This window comes from Callospermophilus lateralis, chromosome 10 (assembly GCF_048772815.1).
Source record: "Callospermophilus lateralis isolate mCalLat2 chromosome 10, mCalLat2.hap1, whole genome shotgun sequence".
Taxonomy (NCBI): domain Eukaryota; kingdom Metazoa; phylum Chordata; class Mammalia; order Rodentia; family Sciuridae; genus Callospermophilus; species Callospermophilus lateralis.
The window spans coordinates 48,885,979-48,892,351 of NC_135314.1; positions in this window are offsets into that span (position 1 = coordinate 48,885,979).

Here is a 6,373-nt window from a genome sequence, read left to right on the forward strand (position 1 = left end):
CTTGCAAAACCCAGAGAGAGGACACATGGAGAAAAGCTGACATTTCTTCAGCTCTGACATTATCATACATAGCCATAAATAGGCTCCATGGACAGTGCCTTCTAATTCTGCTTTCTCTATTAAACTTTCTAAGCAGAAATAAACAAAGTGAGTGGGGGAAAAAAATCTCAAATCTGAACCCCTTTCCACTCCCCAATGCTTTTTTAAAATATAGTCTAGTGAATTAAGGGGGGGGGGGCGCTTTTTAAAAACAACAAAAAAATTTTTAAAAAGGGGCGGGGAGACATAAAAGAAAAAATCATTTACCTTGCTGTATATAATTTCTGATTATTCTTGTCTATTTAAGCTAGTTGGGGAATATGAGTGTGTACATTTTTTTTTTTTTTGTAATTTGCCTACCAGTGTATATAGGGTATGCCTTATTAATAGGCAAATAACAGGCAAAAGCAATGGTTTGGAAGTCAGGAGACCTCTCTTCTAATCCAGTTTGACCATTAGTAAATTCCATGGTTAGAGAAAAATCTTCTCCTCTGAATTTCCGTTTCCTCATGTGTAGATAAATAGAATAAGGTGTTATCCAGGCGTGACATTCTGAGACTGTAGTTCTAACATGAAAAGACAAATAAAGCAATCTTATGCCCCTACAAATTCTTAACACATTTCGTTTATTTTTCCCCAGTGTATCGTTGCATGGCTTGACATTCCATAGTTAGACATTCTAAGATTTTTTTTTTTTTTTAAGGATCTTTGCTCTAAAAGAATCAGCCTGAAATCAAAGAGAAGAGAATCTATAAGTGCATTAAGACCCCCCTCCTCAGCACATCCTGGCTAATTGCCTCTTATTCTCTGCTGGTGGGGGACAAAGCCAAGCCTGCTGCTCAAATTCACTCAGCAGCTCAACCCTGGGGCATAGATATATGGCCTCTAGGTTCTTAGGGCCCCGCCAGAGCCCAGCAGGTGTGTCCGACTCCAGATATCTTTCTCCCCACAGGATAAAAACAAACAAAAGGTAGGCAAAGAAAGTACCCCAGGAATTATTTACAAGAGGCTGCAAAAAGATAAAAAATAATTGTCTGTCCCTAAAATTAGAAGCAGAAGTTTGATGTTCTGAATGAAGCTCAGGTGTAGGACGAATGTATATATGGGATTTTACAGCCAGGCTTATAAAGCACTTGGGCACAAGGAAACATGGTTTTGGCAAAAAGCCTTTAAAAGTCTTTTTATTTCTTCACAACTAAGATATGGAAGAGATCTGGTCCTAGAAATCTGGGCTTCAGTTTTTTTAAAGTATTTTGGAAAACAATTTAAAACAATAAATCCCAGCTAGTAATTGATGCTAGCCTGATTAGTGAAGAAATAATTATCATGCAACAATTACCACGTCCCTTGGTGCAATACACATCAAGTGTGTAGAATATCAAAAATAGGTGCAAAACTAAAGATATAGTAGTGCATAAAATTCACATATATTAGAGAAGAGAGGAAGGAATATCTAAATTCGAAGATGATGTAAAGAAAACAAATGACTTTCCTATGGGACAAACAGCATATGCCTATATAAGGAAATTGATTTTAAGGAGATGGTTCATGCAGCTCTGAGTACATACAAGTCTGAAACCTATAGGGTACACAAGTCTGAAAGTTATAGGGCAGGTAAGCAGGTCAGAAACTCAACCAGGATTTGTGGATGCAGAATTTCTTCTCTTAAAGAGAGAAAGCTCTCAGTATTCTCAAACCTCAATTTTTGCTCTTAAGGCCTTTTGACTACTTGGAGAAGACCTGTCCACATTATGTGGGGTAATCTCCTTCAAGCCAACTGACTGTAGAGGTTAACCACATCTAGGAAAATATTTCAGAGGAAATATTTTAAGAGGAAATATCTTCAGAGGAATGCCTGGATTTGTGTTTGATGAAAGAAATGGATACAATAGCCTAGCCAAGTTGACACATAAAACTTACCACAACACCATCTACTCAACAAACATTTATTAAGTGTTTACCTGATGCCAATTTCCTAGATAAATCATGCACAATTGCTGCCTTCCAATGGAAGAGCATAAATCATTTACTTAAATGAACATTGAAAAATACGACTGCAAATCAAAAGAGATGGAGAGCACCTGCTGTCTTTTGCGGGTTTGGAAGAAGAAAGAGTACTCCTAGGTAAAGACACAGGAAAGGAGTTTGTCCTTGGAGAATGGGTAAAATTAGAACAAGGGAAACAGGAAGGTGGTGCTCCCAGTGGGAGAAATGGCATAAGCAAAGTGTGGAGTCAGGGAAATGTGTGATGTATATAGGAACGTTGAGTGGTTCAGTTTGGCTGGAAATATAGAGCATTCATCAAACTTCTTTTATTTAGCCAGTGATTACTCTGAACTCATTCAATACTCATTCCAAAGATATTAACACATTTGCAGAGGAAACAGAGAGATCAGGAGATTCCTCCAAAGTCACACAGAAAACCTTCAGGGTGTGACTCACACAAGTCAGTGCTGTTTTCCTTCAGAAGACAGATACTGCTCCCTCTTTCAAATGAGTTTTGCCATCCCTGGGAAAGAACGCTTTATCTCTGTTGTTTCAGTATAACTGTCTTTGAAAAAGTCATGCTCTCTTTCCATAAATGGAAGAAATTGATTAGACCTTAATTTTCAATGAATATATATAGCAACTGATTCTCCAAACAAGATGCTCAGCTATGTATATATCACAAAATTAAAACCTTAATGCTTTTTACCACTCAGTCGAGGATATTTTTTTGTGTTTGTATGTGTGTGTGAGAGAGGAATGATAAAAGTGCTTTTCTCAGGGGAATGGTGTGCACAGAGAAAATGTATATGGGAACTAAAAGGTTCATAAGAAAGTAAAATTCAGCTAGGACTTCTTTTATCACATATAGTTTTGTGTTTTGTATACGTCTTTTCTTAAATTACTCTTGGCCATCTTGTTTCCATGCCCCAAGCCTCACCCTAATTTCAGGGAATGACCATTGGTTTAAAAAATCACTATTAAATAGACACAGTTTGTGCCTTACTTACACCACTACCAGTCTTTCCCATATCTACATTAAATTTAATCATCTGTTGCCCACATTGGAATTCATGTTCACTTGTTTTGTTTTGTTTTTGCTACTGAACTAGTCAGCCATGGGCTTGTTCTGAAATTGATATTCTTTTTTTTTTAATTGTATTTTTTTAGTTGTAGATGGACACAACCCCTTTATTTTATTTATTTATTTTTATGTGGTACTGAGGATCGAACCCAGTACTTCACACGTGCAAGGCAAGCGCTCTGCCACTGAGCCACAATCGCAGCCCTGAAACTGATACTCTTATGCCACTCAAAATAATGCGCCAAGTTTTGGGTCTAATGTAACATTAAAAAAAAAAAATTTATGATAATGATAGGAACTAGACTGCAGACACTTCACAGACCAGACTTTATTCAGTTGATACCAATGTGAATTGAGCAAGAGCAATTGCTTTCCACTTTATGAAAGGGAAGCTAGGGACCTGAACCAGGAAGTGATGTCACCAACTGCCTGGTTTCATATCCCCATAAAGTGCATTACTTTAATTAAATCTATCAAAGAGGCTAATAAAAGGGAGACTGGGGAGAAATGAGGTTATTGATCAGAGGTATTATATAAATGGACATCACTGGGAAGTGGATATTAACCAATGTGTGGAACACTCAAGGGGATCAGAGTTCGGCTTTTTCAGTGGGTAGCTGAACATTTGTCTTGTGGTGGTGACGGTCTCTTGTTATTTTCCAAAGATGAGGAGTGTGTCTAGAAGCTTAGAATCAGATTACTTCACATTTACATAATGCTTTGGATTTATTGTGCACTAACTCATTTTAATGTCAATCCCCACAACAATCTTATAGGACAGGCAAACCATAGATTCACGGACTGTTGGATTACATTTTGGAGGGCAGAGTTCAATTATTCACAGTGCATTCATAATACCTGGACAGAGAATGCCCGGGTATGCCTCAGAAGGGCAGGTGTGGCAAGAAATGGAGCATCTTGAGGAAGATACGTGATAATTATGCAAGCAAACAAATGGCCTCCATAAGAAAATATATCCCCTCCAAGATGTTCATCTATTTAGTTTATTGTTTTTTTTTACTCTAGCTTCAGGACAAGGTCACAGCCCCATTTGGTTAGAGAGCAGAGTGTCCCCATAAGAAAAGCAGACATCCTCAGAAACATTCACCAGCACAGAAGTGGGGCCTCAAAAAAGGGTAGAAGGCAAGTCTGAGCCAGGTAGAACAGAAGAAGCCTCACTGGCCTGGGGTGTGAGCTTGAAGAGTATGAAGAGTTACAAGACACTTCCAGATGGGTGCAGTTCCCAGGCAGTCAGCACAGGATGAGTGGGCATGTGTCTCTCAAGGCTGAACTATGCCGCAGAGCACTGTAGGAAAGGCCACAGGAGTCTCCTGATCCTTAGAGGAGAACCAGTTGACTTGTGGGGAGTGTGTAACAAGTGTGTCATCAAGAAATGTCTTGGGGAGTCGCAAGTGACAAAGGATTAGGGAATGCAGCCCCTCCACTGGAATCCTCATGCTGCAATTGCCTTCCCTGGGGGATCTTGGCTTGAGTTCACTTGAGATTCCCTCCCATGTTCACCCAAGGATGATATTTCAAGGATAAATTCTTGGCACTGCCAGTGAAGCAGGGCATAAATGCCAACTCTCTCTCCAAGATGTTCTCCAAAGTGGGGGCTTTTCCCTCATTATGGTCTTTCATAACCCATTTCTTAGGTAAGATAATGACTCTATAACCTAATGGAGACCAAAGCCCAGTTTTCAATCCTATGATAACAACCCCTTGCACCTGACTAGTTTCTCATCCCCCAGAACTTTGTTCTTAACACCCAGTGTTCACTGAATACTCATTATGTCTCAAACACCATATCATTCATTCTCTCCAATTGGATTAGGAAGTTGTAGTATCATTTTCATTTTCAAAGGAGGAAACTGAGGTTGGAGTTGATCATATAGCTTTTCCAAGATCACATAATAGCAAGGAGCCAACCTGGACTCTCACCTGCATCTGTGAATCCAGATCTATGGCCTGACCACCACTTGTGATGCCTTCCTGGTCACCTCCTAGGGCCAATGATGGGACAGTGAGCAAGGTACTGGGTAGCAAGTGATTTGTCTATGTCAGGAGATGTGACAGCTTGGTCACATTTGCTAGCTGTATCATTTGTACAATTTCCCTTGGCCTCTCTGAGTTTCAGTTTTCCTCCTCTGCAAAATGGACATCATCCTTTCCTACTTGCTACAAAGTTATTGACAGGGAGTAGGGGGTGGGGTGGGGGGAAGGGGGCTGTGAAAAGATGGAATACAAGTAAAAGCTATAAAATTATTATAAAAGTTATTATACTTCAATTTTCTGCCTTCCTAATGTTGTGCAGAAATTGACGAGTCTCGGCGTTGAAGGAAAGAACCCAAGGGAATGCAGGAATTGTTTTTTTTTTCTTTTAACAAATACTATACACCATCATGTGTCAGAAATAATGAAGAACAGGTGATCAACAGTTTCTGGAGAGCTGATCTGTAAAGAACTGGTTCCTTTTTCACATCTAAAAGAGATTACCACTTTGGTCAGTTATTTGGAACCCCTCTCTGAATTGCTACCTGAGCTATAATGGTGTTGAAAATGAAATAAAAAGAAAAGTGACCTTAGAAGTGACCTAAGGAGGCTCTGGCCAATTCAGCACCTTTCACAAGCTATAAATTTGCTCCTCAAATTGACTACTTAGATAGTTTCTTTTCCCCCTCTCAGAAACAAAAAATGTAGCCTGTTTAAAATTAAAAGTCTGCTTCATAAGGAAATATCACTGTGGAAATGTAATTCAACAAGTATTTGCTGAGTATTTTATGGATTCTGTACCTCACTAAGTATTGAACTGTTTTAAGAGGCAAGGGTGTAGATGGCAAAGCTGAATACCATTGTTTGTAAGACACAGTTCCTTCCCCCAAAGCAGCAATAATTTCCACAGGAACTGTGCTAACATAGGTAGAATTTTAGAGGTTGAGACAGGTTAAGACAGAAATGGACTAAAACCAGATGTCAATATAAAAAATAAGTGGTTGAGCATTCTCAGGTTTATGTTGGAACATATTAGGAAAGGTGGGCCTTTTGTGTGTGTGTGTGTGAGACTCTGAAAGTGAAGCAGAAGAGCTGTAATTTGGTTTTATGGACAGTTAAAAAGCTCATGAAAGGTTTCAGAGCAGAACAGTAACATGATAAAAGAAGGAAAAATCCAAACCAAGTGTCACAGTTAAGATCCTTTTCATTTTGAACATTTTATTATCAGAAGCAACTCAAATTAAGCAAAAAGAAAAGAAAAACTGCAGGAGG